Here is a 22,174-nt window from a genome sequence, read left to right as displayed (position 1 = left end):
TGCTGCTATTATGTTTTAGCCAAACATAAATACCAATCAGCCAATAAAAACATCAACACATGCATTCTTTATAAAAACTACTTTAACCATGACGCATGTGCTTCTTCTAAACTAGTACACCTTCTCTATGATGTTAAAGCATTTATGACCAAGACAATTTTCTTGAAAAATATATCTTGAACTAAGAAGTCACTCCCCCTATCTGAGATAGTTTGTGCTTCTTCAATGAAAAACTTGTAATGATGAATGGAGAACATAAGACGTATCTTCATATCTTCAAGAGCCCACTCTTTGTTCAACTATCCGGCTGAACACACTCACTTTAGCAAAGTTGCTCCTTTACATTAGATACTCACACCAGAAATTAGATGTTATAACATTGTGTCTGACATTAAAATTCAACTATGTTGTTCAGACTAGTACTACCAATACATTCCACAAAGTCCATTTCTCTTTTTGCAACAGATTCTACTCTACCAACTTATCTCCACTTGAAATAATCAACTGATGACCTCTTGACACTAGATGCACACACAGAGAGGTTGCCACAATCTCAACATAAAGAGCAGCCACTTCTTGTACTTTGTTGAGCATAACCTTACCATGTTTATATCAGATCATGGTCTGCCAAGTCAACACAATAGCTCACTTCCATGTCTGCAGTAGTATACTTTTTCATCAGCTTCCTCCCCCTTAACATTAGATGATGCACACGAGGAAGAAAATACAAGCCACTCCTCCTCAAACTGAGGGTTGACACAACTTACACACCTTTCTCTCCTAGAACTTGAGAGGTGACTCAACTACTAGACTCACTCACTTGAATCATCCATATACAAGTATAGAGAACCAGAACTCTACATTGGATGACTCAGAATATAAGACAACCAGTGTTCATGACTCTAAACAGAACTCAAGTACTCTGACTATCCATAGAGATAACATTCCTCTATAGAATGACTTAGAACACAAGAAACAATTTTTGTTCATGACTCGAAACAAGACTCTAAAATTAAAAAATATCTTTACAAAAAAACTACAAAGAATGACCTCAGACTTAACAATATCTGAACACTACCCTTAAACCCTATGCTTGTCACAATTTGACAAACATAACCTAGACTCTAGAATTAACTCATATCATGAGAGACTCAAACAAGACTAAAAAAAATGAAACGGAAAAGACTCTAGAAACCTGAGCAATTTAAACAACATACCTGGACTTTAACAAATGTTTTGATCAAGAGATGTTATTTGAAAAAAGAACTGCATCAGGTGGACTTATGCAATGGTTGGAACATGCATTATATCAGAACAAGTGATATACACCATCAATACATGTTTTTAGATGATAATACAAAGAATGATCCTTGTTGGTTTTCAAGGACAAAACATATCTTGAGTTATGTTCTGACATCTTGTATGACATTGTTCTTCTAGATTTAAGAGATTAGTTTTTGAAAAACTTTCCATATGATTTGAAGCAGAATAACATTGTCCTTGCTGATCTCCATACTCTATGCTCCCACTGAGATATACAAATTAAGGCCATGTTTGATGTAGGTCCTTGAAGAATTCTTTATTTGAAATTTGCCACAGTTTCCAAATTAGAAATCCTTAGTTTGCTTGCTAAACAAGATTCAGATTGTCACACTCTACAACTTGTAATAGAAGAAACTATAAATCAATCTTCAGCAGATAAGTCTGAACCTTATCTCTCTGGTGTCTTCAACAATAGTGATTATGTATTTTCATGTAGAGCTTTTCTTCATCACATACTTCTTCTCTTCATACAGATATTGCAAATATCCAGCTCCCATCAAGATATTTAATAGAACCTATATGTTTCTTCTTATTTGAATCAACTCTTCAAATAAACACCAGACAACATTGCCAAACTTCCTAAACTTGTGAAGATAACAGTGAACATTAACATTTAATTCACACTAGTCCTTGAATACATAACTGGAACTTGTATTCGGGCTTATCATCTAATAAGTAATAAGTCTCCCGTCAAAGTGCTCATTAGTTACTCAGTAAGATTTACTACTCATACTAGTTCATCTTGACTGATTTCTTCTTCACAATCTTGCATCCAGGTTTTACACCTAATAAGTACTAAGTTTCCCTTCAAAGTACTTATCAGTTAGTCAGTTAGAATTTACTACTCACACTAGAATATTCTAACTGATCACCTCCTTGTTTACTCTTGGCAATAAACACTTCCAAAAAAACTGAAGACCTTGAGATGTTGTTGTAACATCTGATACCAATTGAAATTCTGGTATGACAGACTCTGGATGTCACTCACAATGTCAAGACATCTGATCTGTTATCATCTTGGCTAAGGCATGACAGAATGATCCCCAATTTTTGAGTACCCCTTAAGAGGAAGGAGTCCATGAGTGCTGGGACCATGTTAGTTCATTCAACATAACAAGATTGTAAACTTCATTGGTTCTTGGTTAACATCTCTAACATCTAATTCATAGCACTTGGGGTGGAAACAATAGAGTGTAATTCATAGACCCTCAACAAACCTCCAGTCTGCGATCTAATCACTTAAAACTACATGTGCTATACTTTACCTAAGACACTCCTAGGTATGAGGCCCACCTCAATTTCCTTTATCAATCACAACCTGTGATATTCTTAGCAATAATATTGAAGACACTCTTCAAGACACAATACTTGATCTTGCTTCACAGCTTCAATCAAGAACATAATACTCAACTCTTACCTACAGGTTTCGAGTGAGAACAAGACTTCTCTTACCTACAGGTTTCGAGAAGGACATGGAAGCCATCCCACAACCTGAGTGGTCTACCTTTACAAACCCTAATGACTACATTATTCTTATTATTGGTTTGCATACAAAACTAGGTTACAAAGGTTTCTTTTTATAACCTATTCCCAACTGGACTTGGGCTCACAATAGCAGCATTACTAGTTGTTACAAATCAGCAGATATCTTCTGCTAAAAGAAAGGTCTTCTATCATAAGTTTCCTAATTTATCTCCTAAATTATAAACTGTTGAATCTTCAATATTCTGATTTGATTCTTCAATATTCTGACTTGATTATTTTGACCTTTAAATCTGTGCCACATAGGATTACATAATATTCCATAGAATATTCCGTATCTGTTGAGTATCAGGCTGAATCTTCATGTTCTAGTTCTGCAGGCGCGATGTCATGAGTAGATGTCATGACATTTCTTATAACATGCTTTTGTACCTGTTTTGTTCTTTTATATTTGCAAGACTTATACATTCTATTACATATTGCTGCTATTATATTTTATCCAAACATAAATGCCAATTAGCCAATAAAAACATCAACAATGTATTTTAATTCAAAGTACAAAACATAACATAATGATAATAAAAAAATTATGGGTTAAATGACCTTTATCCCCCTGCCATATAGGCGAGTTTTGATTTATACCCCTTTAAAAAAAAAATTCAGGCGGACCTTAACAAAAAAAATTCCATCATTAAAGCCCCTATTCCATTTTTTTTGCCAAGATTCTTAGAATCTTGCGTACGTGGACAAAAATAATGTGCTGACTATATATTTGTTGTACACTTGACATTTTATTTTTTTTTTAGTTTCCACGTGGAAATTCGTTTTTTTTTTTTATGAATTTTTTTTAACTTGTTGGTTAAAATGGGATACTCCCACCAAGTGAGCTACATGTTTTGGGTTGAACAATATAGATGCACCATATTAAAACTGACCAATATAATTAGTTACAGATCTGAACAATATAATTATTTTCAAATCTTAAATAGTTACAATATAATTAGTTACAATATATACTATACATAGTTACATATAACTAGTTCCAATATAATTATTTAAATAAGTTTATAATAAAAAAATAATTTAATAACATTAATATATAATTAAAAAAATAACGTTAATATATTAATTGCACTTTATATAATTAAAAAAATATCGTTAATACATAAAATTAATATTAAATAATTTTTTTTATTAACTATAAGTATTACTTCATATTCAAATAAATTTATAAAATAAATAATTTATGAAGTCGCTGTAAACAAATAAGTATTTTATAAAATAGCAGTAAACAAATAAATAATTTATGAAATAATGTATATGTAAAAAAAGCAGTAAATAAATAAAATATTATAAAGTGAAATAATAGTATAAATACAATTCACATTAATAGAAAATATTTAATCATATTTTATTTTAAGTGACTTATACTTTTATGGAGTAGGCAACCATTTTAATTCTTAAATGTATGTGACGTTAGTCATTCTGATAAACTTATTGAAATTGCAAATACATCTCTAATTTTTATTTTGTTCACTGTGACTAAAATGATTAATGACAAACACATTTGATAAAAAAAATAATTTTAGATTATTACGTTGTTTGTGGAGTTTTTTTAAAATAATTTTATTTAAGTAATTAAAAAAATTATATATACACTTTAAAAAATTTATTTAAGTAATTATATAGTTTTTTTTTAAATTAAAAAAAAAGGAATTTAAAAAAAATTAAATAAAATACCATGTGTACAACAAATACACAGTCAGCACATTATTTTTGTTCACGTAGGCAAGATTTTAAGAATTTTGGTCAAAAAAAATGAAACAGGGGCTTTAATGATGAAATCTTTTTTTGTTAAGGTCATCCATAAAAAAAAAAAAATTTAAAGGGGATAAATCAAAACACGCCTATATGAAGTCATCTTTTTTTGTTAAGGTCATCTTTTGTTAAAAAAATTTTAAATTTATATTTTGTATTATTTTGTTGTGAGTGATGATTATATTTAAAATTTGAATGTAAAAAAAAAACATGTGAAATTATGATATTTTAAAATTATAAAATTTTGTAGGTGTTGTGATATTTTTAAGAGACTAAGTCATCGGGTTTGACCGATTTAATGAATATATAGTATTGCAATAGAGACCGGTTTATTCAACCGAGTTATCCGGTTTAATCTTATTTATTCATGCGGTTCGACCAGTAATCTATTGGTTCAACCAATAAACCAATGACCTAATACCCTCACCGGTTTGATAATCGGTCCGGTTTTTAAAACATTGGTTAAATAAAAGGGTTAATAGTAATGTATCCCCTGTAATGTTAGCGAATTTTGCTTTTCCCCCCTCCCTACCTTTTGGCAACGGTTTTTTTTATAAAAATCATTGCCTAAATCTGCCTTTAGCAACGGTGGGGTAAACCGAAACACGCTCATATTATATGGGATAAATTACTATTAACCCTAAAAAAAAAAAAACAAAAATCTTTGATTATCACGTGCAACACACCTATCTCTTTCACCTAAGACTTCAATTTTGCACATAAACAATCACGACATTATTAAGATAATAATATGATAAGAAATAGTACTAATACACTCATGTCAGTCCCTATAATTGCCTAAACTTTTATAATTAAAGAAGATACGATTCCTTTCTTTTGATAATTGCCTAAGTTACTTTATTTTTTTATATCTCTCTCTGTCACGCATGTTTTTCCTTCTGTTTCAACGAAAATCCTATGTTTCATTTTTTTTTTTATGAAGTCATCCTCAATTCAAACATATTAGTTTTCACTCATTAAAATATGGATTTATACTATAATTTTAGTTATATCATTACTGTTAATAATAATGATTATAGTTCATATTGCATAACATAAACATAATGAAGATCATCGTTAATTTTAGAGTTAATATTACTTTACCTCGGCGATTTTCATTTTACCCTTATAATATTTTGATTTTTGAATTACCACCATGTAATAATATATTTTTTTAGATTATCCCCTAAACGTATAAATTGGACATTTAATCTAAGAGGTAATTAAAAAAAATATTATAGGGATAACTTATGCACTTAGGGCACAAATGACATAGATTTTAACATTTCAAGGGGATGATCCAAATTTGTTATTTTACAGGGGTACAACGAATTTCGCCTATATTATAGGGGTATTATATATTTAACTCTTAATTTTAAATAACAAATGATACATATTAAACCATCAGAAATGGTTAAGTTTGTAAATATATACTACTCCGACCTGATTTATAAGCAAAATAGACAACTTTCACGCTTATTAAGAAAGTTTGTTAAGTGTATTTAATTTTTTTGATTTCATTTAAGAGAAATAACATAATTACGCTTGTACCCTTAATTAAATTGTTAACCCGTAATCATAGTAAGTAATTAATGTAGACATAGTTTTGGAAAAAAACATTAAATGTGTCTAGATTTGTTGACTTTTGCTTATATTTAAAGCCAAAAAAAAATTAAAAAAATTTTTGTTTATATATAAGGCCCAAAAAGTAGTACTATATTAGAGTATTTCAATGATCTACAAAAAAAAATTTATCATATAAAAATATATATTTAAGTTGATTTATTTTCTCCAATTGTCACTAAGAAATTTATTTTATCAAATATGGAGTGTTACTGTAACACCCCATACATAACTGACTAATATATTATGCATGAAACGTTAAAAATTGATATTGAGTACATACAAAAGCCAAAGATATAAGATGATCCATATGAAATACAACATGAAGTTCTAATAAGAATTAAAAAACATGTGTCTTAAATGGATCTGCACAACGGAAAATGAGATCTAACGAGGTCTCCGAGCCATCACCATTTCTAAAACTTCAATCTGAACCTGCTACTAATCAAACACTACAAACTGCACCTGAAAAAGATAAGATGATTGGGGTGAGATTACTAAATCTCAGTGAGTCCTCCTATCCTATTAGTTCTCTCGGATCTAAAGGGTACATGCATAACAAACGAATCCAGCATGGATTCGGGGTTATCTTCACATCCGGTAGAGATACGGAGTAAACAAATGATTCATCCACCATTGGACTCATCTTATACAAATACATAAGTATACCAACAAACAAGTATGCAAAATCCACATCCATATACGGGGAATCAAGAAGTGTAATAATATCCCGGCTAGATTATAGAATGAACACACCCTCGATGAGTTCACCCATGCCTATTGTCAAGGGACTTGTACAAGCTCACTGCAAGCTGGTTAATTGGGTTCGCACAAGCCGATATGGCCGCGAGATGACATTAGCCTAATTGGCGTCATTGTCCCGTTAATCTTCTTCACGCAAGTGGGTTACGCCGAGTACAATCCGCCACCTTGACGCATGAGCCCATCGTGCGAAAGCCTAGTGTTAGTCTACTTGACTTCACTAGAGGTGAGTTACCGATTATGTATTAGCCTATATGGCCACATAACCCCACCATACCGAGCACGCAAGTGTGTTAACGCCAAGTGAGTAAAATGCCCCGCGACCCTCACAAGCACACTGCAACGATAGCTCAGGTGCACGTCCTTTGATCACATAATCGGACTATTCCATGGACCACAAAGCCCGGGAAGACTCCTCGACTACATAGCCGGAGATACATCCCAACCTAGCCCCCGGCCACTTCGATTCAAGCATACATACACACAACAAGCGTCCGGCTACACAATGCAATCAATCCCGAATGCTTAACCGAAACAACGGGCATTAGCAAAATATCCATATCTCATCACAACATAGCATTCGTATTTAAGCATAATGTAGCAATTAAGTGCAATGAGATTAATTCATTCTAATTATGCATAATTCACAATTTGAATAGTTGTATGAAATTCTAGGATCGAAGGCTAATAATCATCACATACAGCCTACAGATACACAATATAAGTGTGGGATGAGTCTGGTTTGTCGCACGCTCGCGAAAAATGAACAGAGTCGCCACTAATATATTTATCCCAAAAGGGAAAGGAATATCAGGAAACCTAACAAAGAAAGGAACAGGGTCTTTCGACCAGAGAATCTAGGTACGAGAGTCGGTTACGCGAGGAGAAGGTATTAGCACTCCTCACGCCCATCGTACTCGATGGTATCCACCTATGTTTGTTTCTCTCTAAAGGGTGTAAAACTATGTCTATGCCTACATGCGAATGAATGCAAAAGAAATACGGGGAAAAGAAGGAATTATTTACAATTGTGCTCGCTTAGGCCCCGCGACCCAATTCCTACGTATCCTTTTCAGGAATTAGAGCGTCGTAGTTCGGCTCAAGATTTTCTGTTTGTTTTTGTGTTTTTTAGTTGGGCGGAGTTAACGTTCGCGCTCTTGCATAAGGGATCGCCTACGATGCGTTCGAGCGGAAATATCTATGCCCTTGGAAAGAAGAAAAGGAGAGATTGGTTTGTGTTTTTTAAGGTAATTCCATGATGACAAAACCCACTACAAGGCTTCGCATCACTTCCTTACTTTGTTTTAAATCTGAACATTTATTAAGTGTTTTAAGTGTTTTTGATTGGTGTTTTTTAAGGGAATTTGTTTGTGACTTAGATCATACCAAAAAGAGTTTTTTTTTGAATATTTAGAGAACGCACATCGAGGCCTACGCCACAATCGTTTCTCTAAAAAGCGGTTAAGAAATACACCTTTTTTTTGAATATTTAGAGAATGCACATCGAGGCCTACGCCACAATCGTTTCTCTAAATAGCGGTTAAGAAATACACCTTTTTTTTGAATATTTAGAGAATGCACATCGAGGCCTACGCCACAATCGTTTCTCTAAATAGCGGTTAAGAAATACACCGAGGCCTACGCCTCAATCATTTCTCCTCTGCTAAGTAGGAAAGAACATACATCGGGGCCTACGCCCCAATCATTTCTTTCCTACTACGAAAAGAAAAGAACGGTATGATCCTTATCAGTATTTATTAAGTATTTTTAAGGTTGAAAAAGAAAAAGAAAATGAACAAGTGGGAGACTAACCTAATCGAGTCTAGCCTAATGATTGTTATTCAAATCTAAGTCTAATGTTAATATGATGGCTAAATTCTAAAAGGAGCATTAAAATGGTATTAACAAAGTAGGCCAAAAATATGGCCAAAAACAAGTAACAAAATCACACAACAATTATACAAAATATGGAAATGATACAAAAACATAAAGAAAGCGATTCAAGTATTAGTGCAAAATTAACCTAAAAAATACTACTACTTTATGGAATTTTATGAAGGAGAATTCAATGGATTAATGTCAAAAATACTCTAAAAAACTACAATTTTTATGAGCTTTTAATGAAAGTTTTTATGTCAACAATTACCTAAAAGTCTAACAAATTTTAATGGTGATTATGATTTTTATATCGACTAAAGATTCTAAAAAAACTATTGTGAAAATGAACCTAAATCTACAAATTTTAATGTGAACCAGGGGGTGTAAAGATGAAAATTGAATTTAGTGGTGAAGTCAATAAAGGGTGCAGGGCCCAGGCTGGTGGCCCAAACAGTTGTTTGTGTTTTGTTGTTCAGATTTTCTTACAAAAACGGGTGCAATGGGCCTTCAGGGGTGCACTAGCAATGGCGCAGGCCCAAGGGTTATGAGTCAAAAATTCAAATTCTCAATTGATTTAATTTTCTTAATCAGACTTATAATCCACTAATCAAACCTAAATCACCAATTAATACCAATTAAACTTTATGGAAACAAATTAATTCAGACCTATCATACTAATCTCATATTAATCTATAAACTAAATGTTAATAGTAAATCAAATTAATAAAAAAAATCGAAAGAGGGTTTTAGGGTTACTCGTTTTGTGGCTGATGGAGTTCTGAAGAACTCAACCTTCCTCCCTCTCACGACGGCGACAGCGACAGCGACGGAACCCGCCACCTCTCCTCCGTGAATCAACTCACAACAACATACCCTCATCTCTCACCGCACACTCGTTCTTGCTCAGCCTCTCATCTCTCTCAATTTCATAGAATCAGAGGCGACATCACTGATCTCTCGAGCTCAACTCTCTTCTCCGATTCGATACGACGACGCTTGAGTCTCCAACAACTCCTTGAACTCTCTTTTCTTCCTCCGATCCAGTCGGATTTCGCACAGAAGGTCCCGGCGCCTCGACGATGAAATAAACGCGTGAGCAATTCTCTACTCAGGTGCTCTTTTTGTTCCCTCACCTTTCTTCTTCTCGTTTCTCTGAGTTGATGTTGGAGCTCTTGTTGATTGAAACTGTAACGTTTGATGCAGGTTGAAGGTGAACGATATACGAAGAATTCTCGAAGGTTGATTGAAGATTTTCTGATATGCGGATCGAGGACTTTTCAGTTCGTGATTTTTTTTGCATATTGAAGAAGTGAAGGGATTCAATGAAGAGATTCTGTTATCGATCTCTCTTGAGTTTGCCAAGGAAAAAGATTGAAGATTGGAAGCAGTTGAAGTTTGTTACCATTCAATTTGTTGCAGGTGAATTCTCTTTTTCAGATTTTTGTTAACTTTTTCCTCTCCCTGCTTTTTCTGTTATGCTGTTGTGTGAGTTTTTGTTGTGTTTTCTGTTGAATGAATCAAAGAGATTGAGAGAGAAAGAATGATGAAGGTTGATGAGAGAGTCAGGCCTGAATGAAGGAGAGAGAGGAGAAGATTGAAGAGAGAATGGTGACTGAACTTTTGAATTGTGGAGGGAAGAGTTATTATATAGAGGGTTGGTTGAAGATGGTGAGAAAATCTCAGCTGTTGATTGCAGGGAATCTATTCTAAATTGAAGGGTGAGGATTAAGAGGTTATAAACTGTTGGAAGGTTAGTTATGGTTCTGTTTTCTGTTATGAGAGTTGGTTGGTAGTTAGTTACAGTTGGAAACTGTTAAGTAGGAAGTTAGTTAAAAACTGTTAGTTAGTTTGAAAAAGTTAGTTAGATGTTATGTTTAAGGAAGTTAGGGATAGAAGTGGGTAATGGATGAAGGTTTGGTTTGCTAACTGGTTTAGAAAGTCAGGGCTGCTGTTTATTGTTTTGGGATTGAATTTGTTCTTCTTTGCTTGATGCAGGGACTGATTTTGATTTGAAGTTTGTGGCTTTTTTGCCACTGTTAGTGATTCTTGGTAGTATTTGGGACTGGTTGGGATATTGCATATGTGTTATTTGCAAGTCTAATATTGGTAGCAAAGAAGCGAAATGAAGGCAAAGTGGAGATCATGAAGGCAGCTTGGTAGATTTCGGGTTGCAAGGCCGGTATCATTTGCAGATGGTGACAGATTGATGGGCTGCAATGTACAAGACAGGGACTAGGTCGCGGGGAGGTAGACGAAGGTTTCGGTACAGCCAGAAGTTGACATGAAGGGATGAGTTAAGACTGTTTTGAGGTATGTATTGGTTTTAAAGTATGGTGCTAATGGTTACATACTGTTTTTGAGTATTGGTGGTAGGATTAGGACTGTGATGGTTGATGTATGAGTTTATTATGACTAGTCGGATGTTAGAATGTTTTTTTTTGGTTTTGTTGAATCAAGTTTGAAATGTACAGGGCTGGATGTTTAGGATAACAGTTAGAAATAGTATGGCTGTGTGAATGTATGGTGAGCTTTGAATATGCTGAATATTTATGTACTGTTTCTTTTCTGATTCTGCAGGTCCATGGCTTAGTTTCCACCGTAGGCTTTGGCCGAGTGGTCTTGGAAACAAAATATCCATAGTAAATGCCTTCATTTATTTGCATATGAGAAAAGCATGGTGAAGATAAAGATCCAGGGAAGAAAGGCAATTGGGTTTAAGAAGTAAACAGTCAAGGTCAATGGTCCAGTCAACATAGTCAATGGTCAACAGTGGACCAAAGTCAACTGTTGATTTTTTCTTTGTATAGTTTTTTGTAATGTAGTGATTTTCGTGCAACTGAACATGGCTTTTGTAATATCTTGTAATGGAATTTGAAATGTAATGTTTTTTCTCATACTTCCAAATAAAGTTTGAATTATCTCTTTCCCCTTTAATTGAAACTAAGATGTTCCAACATTTAGATTCAAACTTCCATCCAGGTGAATTGCGCCGTAAGTAGAGGATAGATACAACCTTCAATGAATGAGTGTACCCGATTCAGAATTAATCCATGCTTGCACTTTTAACCTCTCAAAAGCAATCACCTTTCTCCCTTGAAATAGCAGTATTAATGTGGACCAATAACTTGCAATTGAAAGAGACCAATATTCATGAACCAAAAGCCCTGATTCCATATTTCAACCAACTTGTCTGTAGTAGGAACCTTAAACCAGTAAGAACCTGATTCACCAGAGGATTTTTGATCCCATGCTTTTAGATGTTTATTTAATGAATGAATGCGATGTCATATTAATGCCCTAATGGAGTATGTAGATGAATGCAAAAGTCTAAGCCAGTTAAAATAAGTTAGGGGTAGGACAAATTTGGGGTATGACATGGTTGTACTTAGAAACCAAAACTGCACTCAGGGGAAGAAAAGATAAAATTCTACACGACATCGTCCGCTTAGCGGGTATGCTAGCGGTGTAACGCCCCGAATTTAATTAATTATTTAATTAAATTGATCAAGGGTTTATTGGTTGGAATTAGTTGAAGTCGAGGTTTATCGGTATTATTCTACAAACGTAATGGATTAATATGTTGATTTGAGCAGTTAAGATATGGTCAGATTAAGAAGTCGGATTAGTCAGAGATGTACAATTGCGAGTTAGTATTGTTAAAGTTATGGATCAATGGTAAATGTGAAATATTATTGAAAATAGTATTTGGTTAAGTTGTGTGGTTATTCATTTATGTGTGTTATTCGGATTAATTGAGTAATTAAAGAGAGATTATGAATTGGGCCTAAGTGAAACAAATATGACTTATGAGATTGGATTGTGGGTTAAGCCCATTAGTGAGAAAAAGATAGTAAGAGTTAGGGTTTTAGAGATTAAACCTCATAACTCATTTTGTGGAAAAGAAGAGAAAGAAGAGAAAGAAGAGAAAGAAGAGAAAGAAGAGAAAGAAGAGAAAGAAGAGAGGAAGAGGGAAATCTATGGCATGAAGAGGAAGAGCTCCATTGAAGGAAGTGAAGCTTTTGCTAAGGTAAGGGTGGGGTTCTTACTTTCTAAGGGTTGGCATGATGATGGGTATGGTAGAGATTAGGTTCCATAATTGAAATCCATGATTGTGTGGCAATGTTGATGAATGTGGAATTGATAATGTTGTGTGTGCTTTCTATTCTTTGCAATTTCATTGAAACATAGGAAAGTTAGGGTTTAAGAACAAATGCATGAATTGATGATTTGAAATGTGTTTGATTGATGCTTAATGATGTTGTGTTGTTAGAAGATCCATAATATGTGTTGTATTTGTGTTTATAACATGTATTATGTGGTTGTTCGTGATGATTGGTGTTTTCCAACTTGATTGGGTTAAGTTTGGGGATTTTTGAATGAGTTTCGTATGCTGTTTCTGTGTTTTGGGATTTTCTGAAAATCGCCAGTTCGCGCCGCGAACTATTGTTCGAGCCGCGAACCTCTTGGCAGAACTTGGGAAAAACTGGATCTGCTCAGTTCGCGCCGCGAACTATTGTTCGAGCCGCGAACTGCTTGGCAGAAACTTGGGGATTATTTGATTCACTCAGTTCGCGCCGCGAACTATTGTTCGAGCCGCGAACCCTGTTTTGCAGAACTTTTTCCAAACTTTGAAATGATGTAACTTTTGATCCGTAACTCCGTTTTAGGCGCCGTTTGAAGCGTCGGAAAGCTAATGCAATGAACTATACCATGATGCAGTTAATTGATTCATATGATACAGTTTCCTATTATGTTTATTAGGATTAAGTGATGAGCTATGTTGTGTTAACATGTGAAGTATGTTCTTTGCTATGAATCAATGTAACCATGTTGCGGTATAACTTGATGTATGTTTTCCTTATGACGATACAATATTATTGAAATGATAATGTGTAACTTCCTTATAATGAGATAATGAGATATGTGATGATATGCATAATTGATAAAGATGTTGTATGCTATAGGTGATTAACTGTGCGTATTTGATATGTATGAGTCGACGATGATGCCATGTGATGAATTAAGAATATATATGTCTTTATTAGGAAGTTGAATATAACGTGTTATGATGATTACTTGAATTAAGGAATATGAAGAATTTGTTGATGTTTGTTGTTGTTGTGCAATATGTTGAAATGCTATTGTTGCTATGACATGATGAATTTGTCGTTGTTGTGTAGACCCTATGGTCATTATTGATAAGTTGTATTATGTTGATAAGAATTAAGTTGAATAGATGTTATATGTCGATATAATGTGATGATATGATTGAGATGTGGTAAATTACTATGATACGGTTATTGCCATAGAACCTTGGCATTGAGTTGATGTTGTTTAAGTTGATTATGTTGTTCAAGTTGATTATGTCGTTTAAGTTGATTAAGTTGTTTAAGTTGTGTTTGTGGATGTGCATCATTTGAGTCGCATCCATTGCATTGTTTAAGACGGCCCTTGTGGCAATTGTTTGAGACGGCCCTTGTGGCAAATGTTTGAGACGGCCCTTGTGGCAAATGTTTGAGACGGCCCAATGGCAAACTGTTTGAGATGGGAGTTTTACTCCAATGGTACCACATGCATATGCATAAGTTTGAGTCGCATTCGAGTCGCATTTGAATTGTGTTTGGATTGTTGAGATGACGAGGTGTTTGTTGTGACGTGATAATGATATGTTTGTTGTGACGTATTTGATATCGTACTTGTATATTTGAATATGTGATTCATGACATCTTTTCCGTTTTGAAAGTTGTATTATATTGATAAGTTGTTTTGTCGTGAAACTTGTTGTAAGATATTATGTGATGCGAAGTGGTGAAATTATGTATGATCTATATCTCCTATATTATTTATCATGCATTCCTTTATATTGTAAGATATCTCACCCCTTTGCTGATATTTTCCCTACCATGGGAAATGGGCAGGTACTCAAGATTAGTCGTGGATGTACGAGGTTATCTATGTGAAGTCTTTATGTTGCTTTATGGCAAGTCGAGTTGGTGTCCATTGCTCTGATACGTAGCACTCGGGGGGGAATTAGTAGTTATTATATGATTATTGTATTCCATGATGACACTTGTGTTAAGTTGAATAATAAAGATGTTTATAAGTATAAGTTGTAAGTGGTGAATGAAGCTTTGTTCCGAATGCTATGTATCTTTATTAAATGCAATATAAGTATGTTTGTTTGGTTAAGTCGAATTGTGACATCCCATTGTTTGATGAATAATTTTAAATGCACTCTGATTTTTCGCTTATAATTGCGGGGTAGATTTGGGGTGTTACAATAGTGGTATCAGAGCCTGGTTGGTCCGTCCGGCCAATGTTGTCTAATGATGTTTTTTTTTCTCGTGTACACGACGAGTGTGTGAAACACTGTCGGTACTTGTTGTTCTTCTGATTGTATGCCTGCAGGAGTTGGTTTGAAGCTAATTGGGGGAGAAGCTATGCTTCTCGGTTATGTTTCAGTTGTAGGATGTAGTATGCTGCTGAGGGCGACAGTGCAAGTGTTGTTGGAGTTTGTTGTTTCCTGAATCGAAGATGATTTGGATTTAAGATTTTGTTGCTAATTAAGTGGAGCATCCTGAGGAAGAGGATGAGAAGGAATTTTTGATGTTCAGTTCTCGAAGGATGAGGAGCTATGTAGAGGTTGTTGGTATGCGAGTATGGTGCAAGCTCCTGATGTGTCTGAAGGTAACTCTAAGTAACGAGAATAAATTCTAGAAGATGGAATTTAGAAAGTGCGATGTTCCAGTGCTGCTGATGGACTGTGAAGTTGTTGGTTGAGCAACCTTGCGTAAGATGTCGATGTGGGATCAATCATTAAAGGAAATATTACTGTGAGATTGATGCAAGTGATTGAAGCAGTTGTAAAAGCCGTTGAAACTTTTTGAAGCGCGAGTAAGAATTGGTAATGCGAAGAGATGAGTATGATTTCAATAATAAGAAGTCTGGATAATGGTGTACATGAATTTTGTTCTGATTTATCGTCATAGGTGCTTAAGTAGCTGCAAGACGCCGGTGTTTGTTTTCCGGATGATTTTGGAAGATTAATGAATTACGGAATCATATTGCTTCTGGTGATATGAGTACAAGTTGGACAAGAACATTATTATTATTGGTAATGATGGTTTATACTCCATTATGGTTGTCGGCTATCTATTGACAAATTGAGGACTTGATCACCCTTAATCTCTTGTTGATAGTAGACGGAATCGTGATTGGATGGCATGGACATATCTTACTAGCTTGATAGTACGTAAATGGATGAATGTTATGTCGTGAAGATAGTTGATCTCTGGTTGGTGTGAATTAACGGAAAGGTATCCACGAATAGTTGAGAAGTAACGAACAGGTTAGAGAAGCTGGTTTATAGGCGAGATAGCATCGCAAGGTGAAGGATTGAGAATTTCGAGTGAACACCGATTTTGTGATGGATGTTTAAGGAAGTTTGAACTAGATTAAGACTTGTGAACCATGTAATTGACGGAAAGATTTAATATGGACAGTGACTTAAGTTGGATTATCAGAGTTGCGCAGCGGATGTGTAAGGTGGCACAGTTGCTATGCGTGTGTGTTTGTTAGAGGTGAAGAACTAAGTATCAGAAGCCTTGGAGAGTGATATGTTTGTATCTGCATGTTTGAGTTGGTAGATGTTGAGATGAGAACGAGGTATCAGAAATATGGTATTTTCTTGCTGAGTTTATAAAGATGATATAAGGGATGTTAGTTGATGGTGGAGTTGGGTGTATTCGTCGAGTAATCTTGTTAAGTTGACGCTATAGTAATTTGGTTTCTGTTGTCGTTATATTGTTGTTGGACTCTGTAAGTAAGAATTGATATTTTGTGCTATGACTTAGTTGAGTATGCTGGCTATGTTGATGTAACTTATAAGAGTGATATGATGAGGCGGAGATAGAGTTGTTGGTGTTGGTTAAAGATTATCATGTATAATTATGAGAAAGGAAGTAAGTATGTGTTCTGGTGTTAAGAATGTTGTTAATATGATAATGGTGTGGAGTTGAATACCCAAGTATATGAGGATTATGATTGTTACTACATTAAGGATCGATAGTCAAGGTATTGTTGAACAGTGATGACTCTGTTGCTAAGTTAAGGAAGTGAGATTGTATCTCCATGTATAAGCGAGTTAAGGTTATTGCTACCATAAGAATTGATAAGTTGGAAAGTTCCTGAGATGGTTGGTAAGTTGATAACAAGTATTCTGTTGAGATGTTGGATAATTGACACTTGATATAAGTCAGATTGAGTTGTTCCGGGTATTCAAAGTGTTGTCAAACGCAATTGAGAATCAGAGAGTTGGAAGCGAAGTTGAAGATGGTTATGTTGGATAGATTTTCGAGGACGAAAATATTCTAAGTGGGGGAGAGTTGTAACGCCCCGAATTTAATTAATTATTTAATTAAATTGATCAAGGGTTTATTGGTTGGAATTAGTTGAAGTCGAGGTTTATCGGTATTATTCTACAAACGTAATGGATTAATATGTTGATTTGAGCAGTTAAGATATGGTCAGATTAAGAAGTCGGATTAGTCAGAGATGTACAATTGCGAGTTAGTATTGTTAAAGTTATGGATCAATGGTAAATGTGAAATATTATTGAAAATAGTATTTGGTTAAGTTGTGTGGTTATTCATTTATGTGTGTTATTCGGATTAATTGAGTAATTAAAGAGAGATTATGAATTGGGCCTAAGTGAAACAAATATGACTTATGAGATTGGATTGTGGGTTAAGCCCATTAGTGAGAAAAAGATAGTAAGAGTTAGGGTTTTAGAGATTAAACCTCATAACTCATTTTGTGGAAAAGAAGAGAAAGAAGAGAAAGAAGAGAAAGAAGAGAAAGAAGAGAAAGAAGAGAAAGAAGAGAAAGAAGAGAGGAAGAGGGAAATCTATGGCATGAAGAGGAAGAGCTCCATTGAAGGAAGTGAAGCTTTTGCTAAGGTAAGGGTGGGGTTCTTACTTTCTAAGGGTTGGCATGATGATGGGTATGGTAGAGATTAGGTTCCATAATTGAAATCCATGATTGTGTGGCAATGTTGATGAATGTGGAATTGATAATGTTGTGTGTGCTTTCTATTCTTTGCAATTTCATTGAAACATAGGAAAGTTAGGGTTTAAGAACAAATGCATGAATTGATGATTTGAAATGTGTTTGATTGATGCTTAATGATGTTGTGTTGTTAGAAGATCCATAATATGTGTTGTATTTGTGTTTATAACATGTATTATGTGGTTGTTCGTGATGATTGGTGTTTTCCAACTTGATTGGGTTAAGTTTGGGGATTTTTGAATGAGTTTCGTATGCTGTTTCTGTGTTTTGGGATTTTCTGAAAATCGCCAGTTCGCGCCGCGAACTATTGTTCGAGCCGCGAACCTCTTGGCAGAACTTGGGAAAAACTGGATCTGCTCAGTTCGCGCCGCGAACTATTGTTCGAGCCGCGAACTGCTTGGCAGAAACTTGGGGATTATTTGATTCACTCAGTTCGCGCCGCGAACTATTGTTCGAGCCGCGAACCCTGTTTTGCAGAACTTTTTCCAAACTTTGAAATGATGTAACTTTTGATCCGTAACTCCGTTTTAGGCGCCGTTTGAAGCGTCGGAAAGCTAATGCAATGAACTATACCATGATGCAGTTAATTGATTCATATGATACAGTTTCCTATTATGTTTATTAGGATTAAGTGATGAGCTATGTTGTGTTAACATGTGAAGTATGTTCTTTGCTATGAATCAATGTAACCATGTTGCGGTATAACTTGATGTATGTTTTCCTTATGACGATACAATATTATTGAAATGATAATGTGTAACTTCCTTATAATGAGATAATGAGATATGTGATGATATGCATAATTGATAAAGATGTTGTATGCTATAGGTGATTAACTGTGCGTATTTGATATGTATGAGTCGACGATGATGCCATGTGATGAATTAAGAATATATATGTCTTTATTAGGAAGTTGAATATAACGTGTTATGATGATTACTTGAATTAAGGAATATGAAGAATTTGTTGATGTTTGTTGTTGTTGTGCAATATGTTGAAATGCTATTGTTGCTATGACATGATGAATTTGTCGTTGTTGTGTAGACCCTATGGTCATTATTGATAAGTTGTATTATGTTGATAAGAATTAAGTTGAATAGATGTTATATGTCGATATAATGTGATGATATGATTGAGATGTGGTAAATTACTATGATACGGTTATTGCCATAGAACCTTGGCATTGAGTTGATGTTGTTTAAGTTGATTATGTTGTTCAAGTTGATTATGTCGTTTAAGTTGATTAAGTTGTTTAAGTTGTGTTTGTGGATGTGCATCATTTGAGTCGCATCCATTGCATTGTTTAAGACGGCCCTTGTGGCAATTGTTTGAGACGGCCCTTGTGGCAAATGTTTGAGACGGCCCTTGTGGCAAATGTTTGAGACGGCCCAATGGCAAACTGTTTGAGATGGGAGTTTTACTCCAATGGTACCACATGCATATGCATAAGTTTGAGTCGCATTCGAGTCGCATTTGAATTGTGTTTGGATTGTTGAGATGACGAGGTGTTTGTTGTGACGTGATAATGATATGTTTGTTGTGACGTATTTGATATCGTACTTGTATATTTGAATATGTGATTCATGACATCTTTTCCGTTTTGAAAGTTGTATTATATTGATAAGTTGTTTTGTCGTGAAACTTGTTGTAAGATATTATGTGATGCGAAGTGGTGAAATTATGTATGATCTATATCTCCTATATTATTTATCATGCATTCCTTTATATTGTAAGATATCTCACCCCTTTGCTGATATTTCCCCTACCATGGGAAATGGGCAGGTACTCAAGATTAGTCGTGGATGTACGAGGTTATCTATGTGAAGTCTTTATGTTGCTTTATGGCAAGTCGAGTTGGTGTCCATTGCTCTGATACGTAGCACTCGGGGGGGAATTAGTAGTTATTATATGATTATTGTATTCCATGATGACACTTGTGTTAAGTTGAATAATAAAGATGTTTATAAGTATAAGTTGTAAGTGGTGAATGAAGCTTTGTTCCGAATGCTATGTATCTTTATTAAATGCAATATAAGTATGTTTGTTTGGTTAAGTCGAATTGTGACATCCCATTGTTTGATGAATAATTTTAAATGCACTCTGATTTTTCGCTTATAATTGCGGGGTAGATTTGGGGTGTTACAAGCGGGCTTTCTAGTGGTAGAGCTCAAATGTTTTTCTGCTTAGCGGCTTATGTCCGCTTAGCGGACTCGCGATAATTTGGAGAATTACAACAACATGTGTTAAGCGAACTGAGTCCGCTTAGCGGAGTAGCGATTTATCAGAAAAATGCAGAACACATCAGTTCTGCTATGGGGTGTCTATACCCCTCAAAACCACCTGCATGCAACAATCAAAGACGTATCCAGCCAGCAAATAACAAGAGCAACCAACAATTAACACAATTATCATGTTAGTGTCATGGATTTTATGATTATTTCTCACAATCCCTAAACCCCAATCACTAACCCTTACATGCAAATCCCCAAGTTACTATCTAAGGACTCACCTTGGATTTAATGGAGGTTAACACAACATTCATGCTGCCATGGTACTCTCCTCTTGCCCAAAAATTCATCTTCTTCTTCATCAAATCCGTAACTCTCTTATAACCCATTTCAGCATGCATCATCCAACTTAAAATCCGCTTATCTCCATCAATACATCACCTATGAACACAAACCATATATGCAAATTGAAGAGAAATTTGTTAACTTTCCAACAAGACCAGTATCGTTACACTTTGAGTTACGAGAAGAGAGATATTACCTGTTTTGTGGGAGCAGTTGAAGAGTTACAAAAATGGAAACTTGAAGATGAGTTCTCCCTTCCTTCTTTTTGCTTCAATGGCTATTCCTTCCTTCTTTCTCTCAAAAATTTGATTTGTAGTGGCAAGTATGGGTTTCCACCAAACAAGACCTAATATTCCATGCACTTAGTCCTTAAATGTCCACCATGCCCTCCAACTTAGAAGAAATCACAACTTTGCCATATAGTCCATTCTTAACAATTACATTTGTTTCTAACTAAATCCAATTACTTCTCTTAAAATTTCCAATAGAATATATATATATACATATATATATATATATATATATATATATATCATGCTTAATAATATAAATATAAGGATGTTACATTCTCCCCCCTTAAATAGAATTCGCCCTCGAATTCTTTTCGATCACTGGGAAACAACTGTCCAAGTCTATTCCAACCGGGGGATGGAGTGTTCCTTACATTCCTCCTTTAAATAACATCATTAATTTGCCTGAGTGTCGTTCCATCCGAAGAAACATAATCTGTCAAAACACTTGTGTCCCACTATACATGATTAGAAACCTTAATCCTCAAGCAACACGTCTATTCAGATACTTCGTCTTGACATATCTGGTACAAGATCTTTCCAAGGTCCTTGACCTCCACTGCTCTGCACTGAATCTCCATAACTTCAAAAGCCTAGCAGCCACTCATATCAGATATCTGTTGTTCAATCTCTGGTGTGCTCACCCTTGTTCGACACACATTATTGATTCAATCAGCCCCTTGAATTACTTCCCATTCAAGAATTCATGCCACAATACTACTTTCTGCGACAACACTTCAAATTACTCTTCACAAGAGTCCATACAATGTCGTTAGTTGATTGCCAAATTTCTTGATCTTAACTTTCAAAATCCTGATGCTTACTACGACTCATTCCAAGTTTACCTTTACTTATGCAACTGAGGCTCCTTACTCAATTCTCACCTCAAACCTATGCGTATCGATCATCACCACAATCTACGATGGTGTAGCATTCCACAACCATAGCCTTGATGTTCAACAACTTCGCATAAGGTTTCACACACAAAGGTGAACTCCAACGATTAACCTGTAACCACGACTCAAATCTTCATACACGCTCATAAATGCACAAAACATAACCGCGAAAGACCTACGCCAAAAGAGATCCTTCACTTGTATTCAGCATTCCAGCGGTCACGATACTCTTCCCAACCCTCAATGTTTACAAGCTCAACTAATGGGCTACGAATGTCGGACCACATGTCAACCACAAAGTCTCTTTTGAGTTGGCCCATTATCAACACCTCTCGGGTTATGGTGAACTCTCGTAAGAGACTGAGATGAATGAAACGTTGCTTCGACGAGTTTCTCTTAGGACGACACTTCCATCCCGATATGAAATCCTCCAAATAAATCGTCCATTTCTACCCCTAGACTT

The sequence above is a fragment of the Vicia villosa genome, linkage group LG4, assembly GCF_029867415.1.
Source record: "Vicia villosa cultivar HV-30 ecotype Madison, WI linkage group LG4, Vvil1.0, whole genome shotgun sequence".
Classification (NCBI taxonomy): domain Eukaryota; kingdom Viridiplantae; phylum Streptophyta; class Magnoliopsida; order Fabales; family Fabaceae; genus Vicia; species Vicia villosa.
Note: the sequence above shows the minus strand (reverse complement) of the source record.